General features: G+C 43.6%; 1 non-coding gene across 1 annotated transcript; it reads right to left on the reverse strand.

Annotated features, from left to right (window-relative positions):
• Positions 1-387: 387 nt before the first annotated feature.
• Positions 388-459, reverse strand: TRNAT-CGU (transfer RNA threonine (anticodon CGU)). The gene has a single exon. It is a non-coding gene; the product is annotated as a tRNA-Thr (tRNA).
• Positions 460-14,883: the final 14,424 nt, after the last annotated feature.

Consider the following 14,883-nt stretch of genomic DNA (forward strand, 5'->3'; position numbering starts at 1 on the left):
GCAAAGCTCTGTAACAACACAAAGACAGACATCCAAACTCCCGACACGTCACAAGGCATCCGCAAGCCAAGAAAGGCACAGAGCCGTCTCACCGATGGCAACGGGGTCACCACAAACTCACTCATTCATGTTGCTCCCAAATGTCGAAAATGCTGACCACCAAAACGCGAACAAGCAAACTCCAAGCCAACCACGCGAAAACCAAGGCAGGTGGCCCACTCAAGCACACGGGCCCCGGCCGCGGGCGCTGCAGGGGGGGGACAAGCAAAATGTGTACTGCGAGCACTCACAATTGAGTGGAGATGCCGGGGATCGAACCCGGGGCCTCATACATGCACAGCATGCACTCTACCACTGAGCTACAGCCCCTCGTAAACGTAACCGTTAAGGCACGGACGGGGTTCGAACCCGTGATCTTCGGTTTACGAGACCGACGCCTTACCACTTGGCCACCGCGCCGTCGTTAAGGATGTTCCCCCAGTCACGGCCGCTGCGCGGAAGCACCCACGGGGGGCTCCCGACCCGACACTCACCGCCGAGCTCGGGAACAGGCACGGCACTGTTGGGATCGAGGGAGGAGCCAACAAAAGAAATCAGGCCCCTCAGGACACAGCAGGCTGGCAAGTGGGTATATTCCTTTCGTCTGCACAAAGGAATGTGGCTTTACAGGACGCCTGCCCGCTGCCCGGTGATGGATGGCTAACGAGGCCTCTGAGGTGCCAAACAGAGAGGGGGGGGAGAGGGCAAGCGGCTGTTCCCCTAGCGCCGCCGCGTGGGAGCGTGTAATATACTTCACGTGTTATATGGGTAACGTGCTCGTGTTGCTCGTAGAGCTCGTGGCTTGTAACTTGCATGCGCGTGGTGAGGTTACACACACATGCTATTTGATGTTATTTAAATGAGCATCTCTCGAAGATGCATTCCCGTGCGTCTAACCCTCTTTCTGAAGTATGAACGGTGTCAGTGGGCAGTTGCCGTTCGTACTTCAGATAGGGAGGAAGCACTCCAGTGATGTGTTTATTACCTCTTGAATAAAGCTTCAAGACTTATCTTCTTCAGTCTACTTTGGATTTATTTCCTGATTTAATTCAAGGATATTTACTTTACATTTGGCGACGAGTTATTTTAAGAATAAAAAAAATCAACATCACAACGATTTGTGCTTCCTACCAGCTGCGCGACCTTCATGCTCTTCATCTCGCTAAGGGACTCTTCCTGCAAAATATTAATAGAGGAGTTTTCCGGATTGGCGAAGTAACAACCAATCAGCGCTTGTGTCTTTCTTTCAATCGGATACAATCCCTCCTAACACGGAAGAGGACTTCTTTGATTGGTTAAAAACGAAAAAGCAAAATGTTTCATACGCGCTCCCTCATTGGCCACAAGCGTGTGAATTATTCTTCATAGTTTTAAAAGGCACAGCGTGATTGGCCACGGGGTTGTTGGTATTTTACATGGTGCCACGATGAAAAATGAGGACAGCTCAGCAGGAACTCGCAATTGATCAAAAGTAAGTCGTTTTTGATCGTTTCTACATGTCTACAACCTTAGTTTTACTAGAAAGAAGACAAAACTAAGATTTGCTGCTTTACTACATCGTTTGACACAATTATCTTGTTAAAAAATCAATTTTAAAAAAGTGATAATGGCTTCTCAGCAAATATGTCAGCTAGAGCAGTTTCTCTTAAGACCAGGAAAGCCGAAGGATCCCTGGAAACTATGGTTTAAATCCTTTGAGAATTACCTGGTGGCAATAGATGCAGAAGAATATTCACCCAAACGCAGACTTCCAATTCATTACAGTTTTTTGGGCAGTGCTGGGCGAGAAACCTTTGATAACTTACCTGTCACCATTCCACCACCAGATGAAGGAGATGGATGGAACGTTTACACTGATGCCGTTAACAGGTTAAATAAAAAGTTTGTTGAGCAGCCAAGCGTTATGCTTGAAAGATTTAACTTTATGAAGAGGAAACAAGGTTCTGATGAATCCATTGAAGACTATATTTCAGTTTTAAGAAACCTGGCGGCGAATTGTAACTTTGGAGCTTACCTTGACTCGTACATAAGGGATCAATTCGTGTACAGCTGTTTTCACAAAAAAATTCAGGAACGTCTTCTCAGCTGCAGAGATCCTTCTCTTTCTGAGGTTATAGACATCGCAAAAGGGATTGAGAGATCTATTATAACCTCAAAATGTTTAACTGATGTCAACTCTTCACCTGTTAACATGATTCAAAATCAGGGCCGGACTGGGAACCAAAACCGGCCCTGGCAAAGTGCTGGGCCAGCTCCCCCCCTCCTCCCCCCCGGGGCTTGGTGGTGCCGCCAAGCTCTTTGCCAAGGCCGGTTTTCAGCCGATTTTGTTACAGGGCCGATTTTGCAGCTATGATGCAAAAACGGCCCTGTAACAAAAACGGCCCCCAGGGGCCCAAAACCGGCCCCCACCCGTGCGGCGCACCGGGGGATTGCCCGGTGCCCGCTACGGCCAGTCCGGGCCTGTTCAAAATGATCCTCACTTTAACCATGTTTCGTTCAGGCCAAAATTTGTAAAACTTTTCTTCCAAAAACAGGCAAAAACTAACTCTTTTTGTTTTAGGTGTGGTTCAAAATCACATTTAGGTGATAGCCCTATCTGTATGGCACTAGGTAAGAAATGTACAAAATGTGGGAAAATGGGTCATTTTTATACTGTGTGCAGAAGCAAGAAAATGGTCAGAGTTAGCAATTTAGACACTGATAATTCTTATAGAAATACTAATGTTGAAGTTATTCAGTCACTTGATGATAGCCTTGAAAGACTCATGCTTTCTATTGATTCTTTAGATATGTCCTCGGTCATTCAGAAATTTAAGGAACCATTATGTGTTGTCATGGTTCGGAATGTTAAGGTGGACATGATGGCTGACTCTGGAGCACCAGTTACTATTGTTTCAGACACTTTATTTGAAGAGTGTTGGTCTTTTAAGAAGCCCTTACTACCCTTGGATATCATTCCAAAAGCATATGTTGGTCACATAATTGATATGCATGGGTATTTCATGGAGTTTATCACTTGTTTAAATCGTAAAATTTTAACAAAGATTTACGTAGCTCCTAAAGGAAAGAATATTATTGGATGGCAGGATCTAGCTAGGATGGGCTTGAAACTGGTTCCTGGTTCTGAAAATCCTATTCAATTTAATGAGGAATATACAATCACTTCCATCAATGATGACAGTCATAATAATTCGCATGATTGTACAAATATTGCTCATACCATGTTTAAAGAATATCCTGAAGTTTTTACAACAAACATTGGTAAAGTTAAAAAAGTAGAACATGTCATTAGCTAAAAGAAAACGTTATCCCAGTTTCTCATAAAGCGAGACCAGTTCCTTTAAGCGTCAGGAATGACCTTAAAATTTTGCTAGATAAGTTGGTCAAAGAAGGTATTATTCAGTCTACAGAGTCATCAGAATGGGTTAGTCCCATTGTTATAATAAGGAAAAAGGATAATTCTATTCGTTTATGTGCTGACTTATGCACACTTAATAAAAGTATTATAGTGGATTGTCATCCTCTACCAAAAATTCAAGATTTGTTATGCAACATAGCAGGTGCGACATGTTTCACCATGTTGGACCTAAGGTCGGCTTAGCATCAAATACCTTTATCCAAACCTTCCACTGACCTTACTACATTTGTGACACCTTTTGGTGCATATAAATATCTAAGACTTCCGTTTGGTCTAGCATCTGCGGCAAGTGTATTTCAAAGGTTTATGGATCACATGTTAAAAGGCATTAACTCTGTCCAAGCTTATCAGGATGATGTCTTAATCTTTTCAAAAAACAAATTTGAGCACTTGGCTACTCTCAGGAGAGTACTTGATAAATTTAAAGAATATGGGGTAACCTTAGGTACAGATAAATGTAAATTCATGGCGGAATCCATTGACTACCTAGGGCACACCATCTCTGCTTCAGGAATCAGGCCTAAGTTTTCACTCACAAGAGCGATTGATGAAGTCAGTATACCCAAAAATAAAGATCTGTTAAGATCATTTTTGGGGATGACAGAATATTACTCAAAGTTCATATCTAATTATGCTCATGTGGTTCAACCTCTACGTGTTTTATTTAAAAAAAAATGCATGCTTTACATGGGGATTTGAAGCACAACAAGCTTTTGATTTAATTAAAAAACTCATCATTCAAGCCCCCGCTCTTTCTCCATTTTCACCTGGTGAAAAGTGCATTTTGTCTGTTGATGCAAGTCAAAATGGATTAGGGGCTGTCCTCTGCCAATGGGTCAATGGCAAGGAAAATACAATAGCTTTTTCCTCCAGATCTCTCTCTACTGCAGAGTCAAATTACAGTACTATTGAGAGGGAAGCTCTTGCTTGTACATGGGCCGTGGAAAAATTTAAAACTTTCATTTGGGGTACTCAATTTGAAATCTTTTCTGATCATAAGCCATTAATACATTTGTTAAATGGGAATGGTACAGGAAAAGCTTCCTCCAGGCTGGTTCGTTTATTGTCACGACTACATGAATACAATTTTGTTATAAAACACATACCTGGGGGTCGAAATTCAAGAGCGGATTGCCTCTCTAGGTTATCATTAAAAGATAACTCCTCATGTTCAAGATTTGATGATGTGGAATGTGTGGTAGCTTCTATTGATGATTTTGTCAATGACTTGCCTCATGTCACATGGGATGATTGGGTGAGAGCGTCTGAAGAAGATTCCACTCTTGTAGCTGTAAAAAACATGATTGTTTCAGGATGGCCTAAAGAACGCTCACTTCCCTCTCCTTTAAAATCATTTGCACAAATCAATCAGGAACTTACTCTAGTTGAAGGATTGGTCTTGCGTGGTGATCTCGCAGTTCCCCCAACTTCTCTGCGAAAGAACATTTTTGAAATAGCGCATGAGGGGCATCTGGGCATAGGTGCAACCTCAAGGAGGTTGAAAGACATTTTTTGGTGGCCTGGTTTGGATGCAGATGTTGCCAAGTGGGTAAACTCATGTGCAACTTGTCTAGTATCTGACAAACATTGGAAAACGGTAAAGACACCCTTGCATAATGTTCCAGTTACAGAAGAAGCATGGTCTAAATTAGCATTGGATTTTGCAGGCCCATTTGATTTGCTGTCTCATGAAAAAAAATACATCTTAGTATTAATAGATTACTATTCAAAATGGGTGGAGATTGAATTTTGTTCTGCTCTATGCACATTGTCTGTGGTAAACTTCCTTTCTAGAATATTTCTTGCTGAAGGATTTCCGAGAGAGTTAGTCACAGACAATGGTTCTCACTTTACCTCAAATGTGATGGAAAATTATTTGAAATCTCATGCTATTAAACATTTGAAGGTGGCATTGTATTCCTCGTCAGCCAATGGTTTAGTTGAAAGAATGAATAGATTTGTAAAAGAGGGTGTACAATCAGCTTTGGCTACTAGTGTACCTGTGGATATGTTTTTTAAAAAAAAGATTTGGTCATATCTTACAACTCCTCATTCTTCAACTGGGGTCTCACCATTTAGATTACTCAAGAAGAGAGATCCTAATGGTACCCTTTGTCCGTCATGGATTAGAAAATTGTTGAAGAATGATAATTCATGCTTGGCTTGCAAAGACAAGAAGAACATGATTTAAAAAGTTGCAGCTCAACAAGCTATACAAAAGAAAAACTTTGATAGCAGAGCTTGCAATTATGCAAATGAGTTTACAATTGGAGACTGGGTGATGATCAAGTCTCCCAAGAAAGTTAAGAAGGGTCTTTCGAAGCTGTCCCTTCCTGTACAAGTTTTAAAAGTGTCTAAAGGTTCTGTATTTCTTGGTCAGAAAGGTTGGTGGAGTAAGAGAATGTTAATTAAATTAACTTCACATCAAGCAAATGAAATAAAAAAAATAAAAAATGTTTTTAATGATGATTTACATTTTTCATACTTTGGCTGTACATCACCAGATTCTTCAAGGTCAGTCAACAATGATGATACAGGAGATTGTACTCCAAGATCATCATTTCCTGCTGAAACTCATGTTGTTGTTAATAATAGTTCTTCTGTACATGATTCTTCAAGACCTGTTCGCAACTGTACGTTTTCTTCAAGATACAAGGATTTTTATTTTCATTAACTGCAATTTTGTTTTATTTGTGAAAGGAGAAGGGTGATGTAATATACTTAACATGTGTTATATGGGTAACGTGCTCGTGTTGCTCGTAGAGCTGGTGGCTTGTAACTTGCATGCGCGTGGTGAGGTTACACGCGCATGCTATTTGATGTTATTTAAATGAGCATCTCTCGAAGATGCATTCCCGTGCATCTAACCCTCTTTCTGAAGTATGAACGGTGTCAGTGGGCAGTTGCCGTTCGTACTTCAGATAGGGAGGACGCACTCCAGTAATGTGTTGATTACCTCTTGAATAAAGCGTCAAGACTTATCTTCTTCAGTCTACTTTGGATTTATTTCCTGATTTAATTCAAGGATATTTACTTTACAGAGCGCTTGCGGGATGTGTCCTACCCGACAAACGCCGGCTGCATCGAGGCGGGAGGAGGTACGGGCCAGGCTGCCCGCCTCCTGCCCTGAGCTGGGAGGCCAACGAGGCCCAGCGGGTGCCGTGAGGAGCCGTGCCAATTAGTGAGTTCGGAGAACACTGGAAAATGCCCACCGCAGTGCAAACTGTGCTTGAAGGCCACGGAGTCACTGGTCCATATGTTGTGTTGTTGGCAAGTTGTTACCTCAAAGGCGCCTCGAAGTAAGGCCAATATTTCTGCAGCAAGAACTTAGATCAGGCAAGGTGGCGGTCTACTTTGTCTACACGAGCACGACTCCCATGAACTTAGCACGAATTTCCAATTACTTTGTCATATTAAGAGAGAATCTGAGTGCTCAAGGCTCATAACTTTTAAAAGCTCATCTCAGAGTCGAGGCAAAATAGGATGTAGCCCAGCACGACTGTTGTACGATACAGGACAATAAGAAGATATACTCATTGTCCTCATTAATGTAATTGGTCACACTATTCTCCTTTTCCTTCCTCCCCTGAATATATTTTAGCCTATATGTTCTCACAGGCTAGGCAATGTTAAAATTGTCTCTGTGACGTCAGGCCCAAGATGCTGCTGTTAAAACTGTTATTTGTATTGCTTACAGAGCCTCAAACCCTCTGAACATATTTTAGTCTGGAGGACCTTAATGAGTCAAGTAATGCTAGATCATATCGGCTACTCTAAGTTCAAGACAGTGTTGCTAAAATCGCTATTTCGGAACACATAGCCTCAATTCATTTTTGCACTTTACCCTGTATACCTTTAATGCTCTATATGATGTGGAATCTCATCTGTGGCTTTAGGTTCTAGCAATGCTGCTAAAACTGCTATTATTATGATCGCACATACAGCATGTTTGCACTTTAGACTGTACGCTTTTCAGCATCATAATCGTGTCAAACTACACTTGTCATGTTTGTGCATCCACCCATCCAGCCAGCCTTTCACACTTCGTTGTTCCCATCCGTTTATCCATACTTTTGCATTTCCACCTACTCATCCTTTCGTCATCCATCCATTGACTAGTCTGTCCATTCATCTTTTCCCATACATCCTTTCATCCATTTGTTCACCCATCTATCTTTCCTCCATCTGTCAGGAATCCATTTTTCCCTTCCATCCACCAATATGTTCATCCTTTCACCCCATCATCCATCAATATACGCATTGATTGTTTTACCATTCCACGTACCCTTTCTTCTTTCATCTGTCCACCTTATTACCTATCATCCTTCCTTCTACTCACGCCTTCTTCCTTTCATCCATCCTTCCTTACACCATTCTTTCTCCTCAACCTTCCTGCCTTTCAGTCTCCTGACATTCTGTTTCCATGTATTTCTTCTTCCTCTTTTCTACCCTTTTTCTTCCCTATCCTCAGTGGTCGAAGTGGGGGAAAAAAAGTAGGGGAACTGTGGGTGGAGAATCAGAGGGCGGGAATAACCCAAGGATTGGCTCAGTGGGCGGAGCCAGAGGTGTGGCCAGAATGCGCAAATATCCCAATTTTTAGTATTTGTTTGGCATTTCACTGCCCAGTTTAATCAACCAATTGATACACATGATTATATAAGGTTATAATGAGTTATTGACATTAAAACACATTCACAAAGTGGGATATGCTTCTAATCACAGAATGTCCCAAATATGATAAAATGTGGAAGCACAAGCCATTTGTCGCAGAGCGTGGAGTTTATCATCAGCACTTCTCCCTTTTTCCACAACAGCAGTTCAAACATGAATGGCAAAATATCCTAGTTTGCAAATGTTTTCTATATAATTATGGCTCTGCCATATTTGCCTCCTAATGCAAGATCTGCTGCATGATCTGACCATTTAAACTAATAAATTGTTTATGGCTCAAACGTATCAAAAGTTAATAAAAAATGTGACTTGTTTTGCTGCGGAGTGGATGGCTTATTGCAAAGGTTGACTGATCACCTTTCTCACTGTTGCATTTGCATATTACACTGGTACTAATCAGGCAAAATCTTCCCAAAGACTGTTAGCATGTGTACACATGTCAAAATAATAAAATATCAGAAAATATACTGCATTATGCTGCAGCCTTTTTTTAAATGCATAATTTAGTCAGCACTGTGGCATAATTTTGTCCTCCTTTGCTGCATATTTAATTCCAGTGGCCCCACAGCAAGCAGCACATGTTAAAAGTGCTTGTGAATGAAGCAGAGCGACTGTGAAGTTTGCAAACTTAGTTTGGTGTGCGTGCAAATTCTGCAGTGCCAATCCCTGGTGAGTTGCAGCTACTACTTCTGAAACAAGGCCAATGGAGCTAACTATGGTTGAGGCAGACTGGCCTCAAGGGCAGGGCCGGTCTTAGCACTGGTGGTGCCCTGTGCATTAATGTTTGTTCTTACCCTCTAATGACCACCTCTGCCATGGATTCCCTCACTACCACCCTTTAACAGTGCCCCTCAAGTCTCCATAACCACACTCTCTCTCAGATGCATTTAATTTGATTTACAGCGCCACACATACCAGTGTATGGTGTCAGAGCACTTTACATCACACACATTACTCAGAGACAATCAATATGTGTGTAATAAATCACTGTATAGAAAATGTTACATAAGACTAAGGACTACAAGGTGTAGGAGTCACATGACAACCATACTACTAGGCCGTATAGTTTAATAGTGATTGGTCTGGAGAAACATAAACTCAGAATTTTAAAACGTAATACCATGGTTGGGGGTTCTCTTTAATAATCAGAATTGATTTCTGTCCAAAAGAACACTTTTTGCAACATTAGGATAATCAAAGACTGGGGGGGGGGGAGGGGGGCGACATAACGCTCTAATTTATACCTTGCAGTTTGTATGCAGCTCTTAGATGAAAGTTAATAGCTCACTGTTGTATGTTAGGCTTTTAACTTATAAACTGCTAGTAACAAAAGGATCTCTCTGACAAAAGCAGTAGCCCACTGACCTATTTGCATTATGTGCACTTTGTGATCTGTGTAGGAAGGTGAAATCTGACTGCATGGTTGCCCCCACTTTTTTCCTGGTGTTTTGCTGGTTTTCGACTTAGTCTGGCTGGGATCCTGCTATTCAGGACCCCAGCCTATCTGCTTTCTCCCTTAAATTGATTACAAGTACTATAGGTACACTCCAGATTGGATTCTAGGGTACCCTTATAAGTCCCTAGTATATGGTATACTATGAACCAAGGGCATAGGTACCCCAGAGGCCTACCAGGGGCTGCAGCATGTATTGTGCCACCCCTGGGAAGCCTTCCAAAATGACACCACAGGTCTGCTACTGCAGCCTGGGTAAGGTGGTGCATGCACCCCTTACTGAGATATAGGTTCACTATATCTCTCCAAATCACTGCACATATAAACCTATAAGTCACCCCTATGGCTGGCCTTACCAATCCTGAAGGCAGGGTGCTGGGTTTTATGTGAGAGGGTGCCCATGCATGAGCAGCCTTCGGAACCTTTATTCTGGGGTTGTTTGTGATGCAGCCAAACCATACACTCTTAAGTGCATTATAACCAACCGGTAAATGCTAACTGTGGGATGGCTGCACGGAAACGTCATATTTGGTGTCAAACACTTTGGAATCATACCCCCACACCAATAACTGGTGTGGGAGGATGATCCCACCCTTCTAGAGGGATAGACATGACAGCACCGGTATACCCGGTACCAGCTAACAGAGCCCTGGCATCACAAAATGGATGCTGCCAGCCACAGACACGAGTCTGCCCTCCTGCTGCTGGACGAAACTCCGGCAGAGGAGGCCTGGACAATAGGTTTCCTGTCACAGGGAGGTGTCACCACCTCCCAGAAAGGCTTTAGTGTATTGGGGCTGGGTGGGTGCACTCCAAGAGTGCTTTGAAGTTCAGCACTGAGGGCACATTTGGTGTCCCTGTGCATAGTCCAGTTCAAACCGGTTGCAGGGGCTACCAGCCCCTGCTCTGGCACGAAACTGGACAAAGGAAATGGGTGTAGCCACCCCTCTTTCCTGACTCTCCCATAGGTGGGTCCCTAGAGTTTGTCCCACCCCGTCCTTGGGTATAAGAAAGGAACCCCTGGCTACAGGACTTTAGACTACACCTGGACGAAACTCTGATACTGAATCCTGGAAGTTCGACGATCTACATTGAACTAGATGAGTGAAGAATCTACCTTGGAGTAAAGGAGTTACTCCCCTGCAAGGCAGGCACCAAAGACACATCTGACCGGTTTGCAGCTCTGAAGCTCCCACCAGACTCCAAAGAATTTTGCAACACAGGAGGTGGGTTTCCGTGGTCTTAGAGGTCGATCAGTGCCCACAGCAAGTCTGAGGCCTGTATCCCTCGTGGCAACCGTGCAAACCGAACCCATGGACACCACGTCACTTTGCAGAAGCATCAGCTTTCCAACGTCTCCTGCAGCTGAGCTTTGGATTACTGACCCCGAGCAGCATTTGCACTGAAGATTGCCCGCCTACACTCCACAAGTGTTCCGCGAGCTGGCCCTTTGTGTTTTCTCTCGAGGTCCCTTCACGATCCCTAGTACGTCGACTGATGGGTCCCTGTGAAGGCAACTTTACCTCTAATTAGGCTTACCTGATTGCTACAGACGTGCCCTGACTCTCCATCGCTTAGGGAGTCCCCAGGACCTTGCTGGTCCGCACCGAAGCATCTTTTCTCTTCCTGCGTGGGTTGCTGTTGCCAAGGCTTGTTGTGTTCAATACGAGGACCGACATCGCAGAACTCGACATCCTTCATGGGACAGCTCAAATCCAGCTTCTGATTGTCGTCGACGCCTCCTGGTCCTCGTGGCTGAAGAGTTAAGCTTTGCCTCTTCGCACCTGAATCACCCAACATCGGTGGGCTTTCGTCTACCGTGCCCCTGGTCACTGGCAAGTGACCCAGACTCTGTCCCCTCTGCTTTCAGGTTCTTCTGATCTTTGATCCAGGCTTGGATCACACCGGACACTTTTCTCCTTCGCGGCAGCAGCACTTTGCAGCAGATCGCCATTGAAATCAACGACGATCCCCGACACCATTTGACACCTATGCACCCGGCTTCCCTGGGTGAGGTAACTCGAGTACTCCGGTGCTCCCATGGGTGCTGGCTCTAGAATCCCCTAAGTCTAAAGGGGTTTGCTCAAAGTCCTCTCCTAAGTGTCCTTAACTTCTAAAATTCCAACCGCGACTTTCCCATAAAATAGTACTGGGCTCGTGCCTGTGTTCTCGCACTGCACGCGTCCCCGTGGGTCTCCTGTGTCAGTCAAGTCGTGGTTCTTATATCACTTTCTTAATATATGGTTTGGTCCACCCCTAGGGCCCATTGTATATTGTGCTATTTACTGTCGTTTTAGAACTGTATTATTGTGTATCTTGGACTCTAATCTCATAAAGAGATTAGTAGTGAGTGTTTAGAAAGAAATACATATATTTTATATATACCTTGTGTGGATCTCCTTTCATTTAGAAATTCAAGAGGTTATAATCTGGTAAACCAAGCTGCTTTACACTCCTTCAAGACTTAGCCTGAAGGCTGCTCTCCATAGCTACCACTAGGATAGCTTTCAATAAAGGTTGTCTTTAAACCTATCATCAATAAAGGTTGTTTGGACTGGTACAAGGTGCCCACTATAACTAGTGGACAGCATATACCAGGCCAACTTCTCACAATCTGTATGGTACATGTTCTTTGCAGCAGGCACATTAACCCTCTGAGCTACCTTTCCATAAATCAAAACTTCCACTAGACAAAATGATCTCTCTCTAGGAAGAACATTAAACACCAGAGTCATCATGACATTTTTATTGTTGCCGAAAATTGCTGGAGGCCAGGAAGGAGGCAGCAAGCGCTTTTAAAACCTTAATATACTTGCAAACATAATGCATCCACCCAAAGTCAGCACCCGGTGCGGTCACACTGGTTGCACTGCCCTAGAGCTGGCCCTTCTCAAGTGTCCTGTGATCTCAGTGACAGAGTCGCTGTCGCTCTAGGGTGTGCTGCTTCATAGGCCTGTCTGCAAGACTGGAGGTGAACTTCAGTATGGATTGTGGTGGACAAACCTTGAAGGTTAACCCACACTTGCCACTGCTAGGGTCCACCTGCTGGTGCTAAGACACCAGGGCTTCTAAGGTCTTGCGCAGCCTTCTAAGGTCTAGCATAGGAATGTGCTCCCTCAGGAGAGTGGTCTGGTGGACTGGTTATTAAGGCTGAACCTGGTTCCCCAGTTACAAATTCAGTTGCTCTGGCCATAGTGCCACATCTTCTCCCCCACTGAACACCATACTGCCCCACTGAGAAAAACTTACACTGCCTTCAACTACAACCCAATTGCTGCCGGCTGTAAACACCTGGATGCGGCTCAATTTAAATGACGCACTAGACAAGAGCAATATGCGGCCTACAAAAAAAAGTAACAACATCCTGGAAAAAGCAAACCCTCATAGGGAATGTAAAATTTAGCAAACCATGTGAAATGTAAGCAGGAACAACATGGTTACCTTAATGCGTTTGCACTCACTATTCAGAAATCAGTGAGTGCTTTTACCTGAAAAGTTAAGGACATGACTACAGGGCCGTGAATGGACCCATTTCAATGTCCATTGCTTATATCCTTACAAAACGTAAGCAGTATGGTAAAAAGACCACATCCCTGGACGCAGAGCCGCAGTATACATTTTGTTTTCCAATCCACACTTTGCAGTGCCTCCAGGATTGGTGCACTAGTTGCAAGCCCAGGGAAAACAAAGACAAGAAAACAAAAATAGCGCTTCACTGGCAAACTCTGTAAAAGTGGCGCTAATGTGTTTGGGTGTGAATAAAATCAATCTGGTCATTTTGCTACCACTCTGTCTTACTTTATTTAGTTATTTTTCCTATTTTTAACCTTTTATTCCAGATGCTGCACTTTGGAATTAAAATACGACATTTAAAACAAAAAGTATTTTCTTTTTTGGATCCATTTCACTGGGAAGCAAATAAAAGAAAGGAGAGAAAAGAGTGTGAAAACCCCGTCTTGAAATCTCGATTTTCTGTAAGACAAGAACTGCTAGACAGAAAGAGAGGGAAGAAGGAAAGAGTGAGGGGGCAGCTGAAGCGACAGGGGGGCAGCTGAAGCGACAGAGCAGAAGTGGACACTGTATTTTTCTTCTCTGGGTAAGAAGGAAAAGACAGTGTCCTGTTACTTCTCTGCCGCCCGTCCTCGAACGCCAGGGACGCCGAGCTTTATTTATAGGCGATGGTGATTTCTTGCGTCCTGGGACGCATTTTCAAAATAAAAAAATAGGGGAACGGAATCCCTGGAATTGAAGAAGTAGGGGCACGCCGTACCCTGCCGATCCCCACCCCCACTTCGACCACTGCCTATTCTGCTTACTTTTTCTCTCTCACACTTGCTCTTTCTGTTTGCATTTCTCTCTATCGCCTCTGCCCACACTTCTTACACCCTTACAAGGTTACTCGTAAGGCCAGTAGAGAATAAATTAACATTTTAGCGGGCCAGTCGCTTACCAAGCTCCAAGTGCCGCTCACAAAGGGTGGCTGATGCTCACCAAACAGCTTGAGTGGGCCTTTGTCCTGGTGACGCTGTTAATAACAAGCATTTGAAATGCAATAGGTCTCGCATTTATACGAGTTTCAGCTATTGGCATTGTAAATGACAATGCTTTTTATTTAAGTTTGGTTTTTTTAAAACATAAATAAAAGGCACTGTCATTTACAATGCTAATAGCTCAAACTCTCGCAAATGCGAGACCGATTGCATTGCAAATGCTTGTTGTTGAAGGTTCTGTTGTGCACAAAACCAATATGTAAAGGTGGCTTTGGGTCAGCATATTACTTGTGATTTGTTGACTTTATGTTTATCTGCCGCTTCATGACGCACACCGTACTCGTGTAGTGATGCAGGAACAAACATATGTCATCATGCTGGAGTCAAAGCCAACCAATACAAAGCTCACTACAGGATTTACAGAGCTAAATAACATATATCAAAATGTAATGCATAAAACAAAATAAATGTATATCGCTATACAACAAAGTGCACTAATAAACATCAATGATCGCTGATTTTGCATACCCAGATAGTCTGCACAAATCTACAACCAACTTAAATATAGTCTTTCATGTACGCAGGACATCTGCGTACTCTCTGACTCCTCTCTCTAACACGTATTCTATCTTACAACATTAAAGGAAATGAGGAAACGGAAGGAAAATGCTGAAATCCTTACTTTGAGGATCTCAAGCAGTTAAACTCCCACTGCTGTACTCCGGGGGGTAAGGTGTGCGAACTGCCTGGGAGCCCGGCAGCAAGGGTGACGCAACATCGGATGCCCGATCCCCGGGTGGGTGCGGGAGGTG

Source organism: Triturus cristatus, chromosome 1_1, assembly GCF_964204655.1.
Source record: "Triturus cristatus chromosome 1_1, aTriCri1.1, whole genome shotgun sequence".
NCBI classification, from domain to species: Eukaryota; Metazoa; Chordata; class Amphibia; order Caudata; family Salamandridae; genus Triturus; species Triturus cristatus.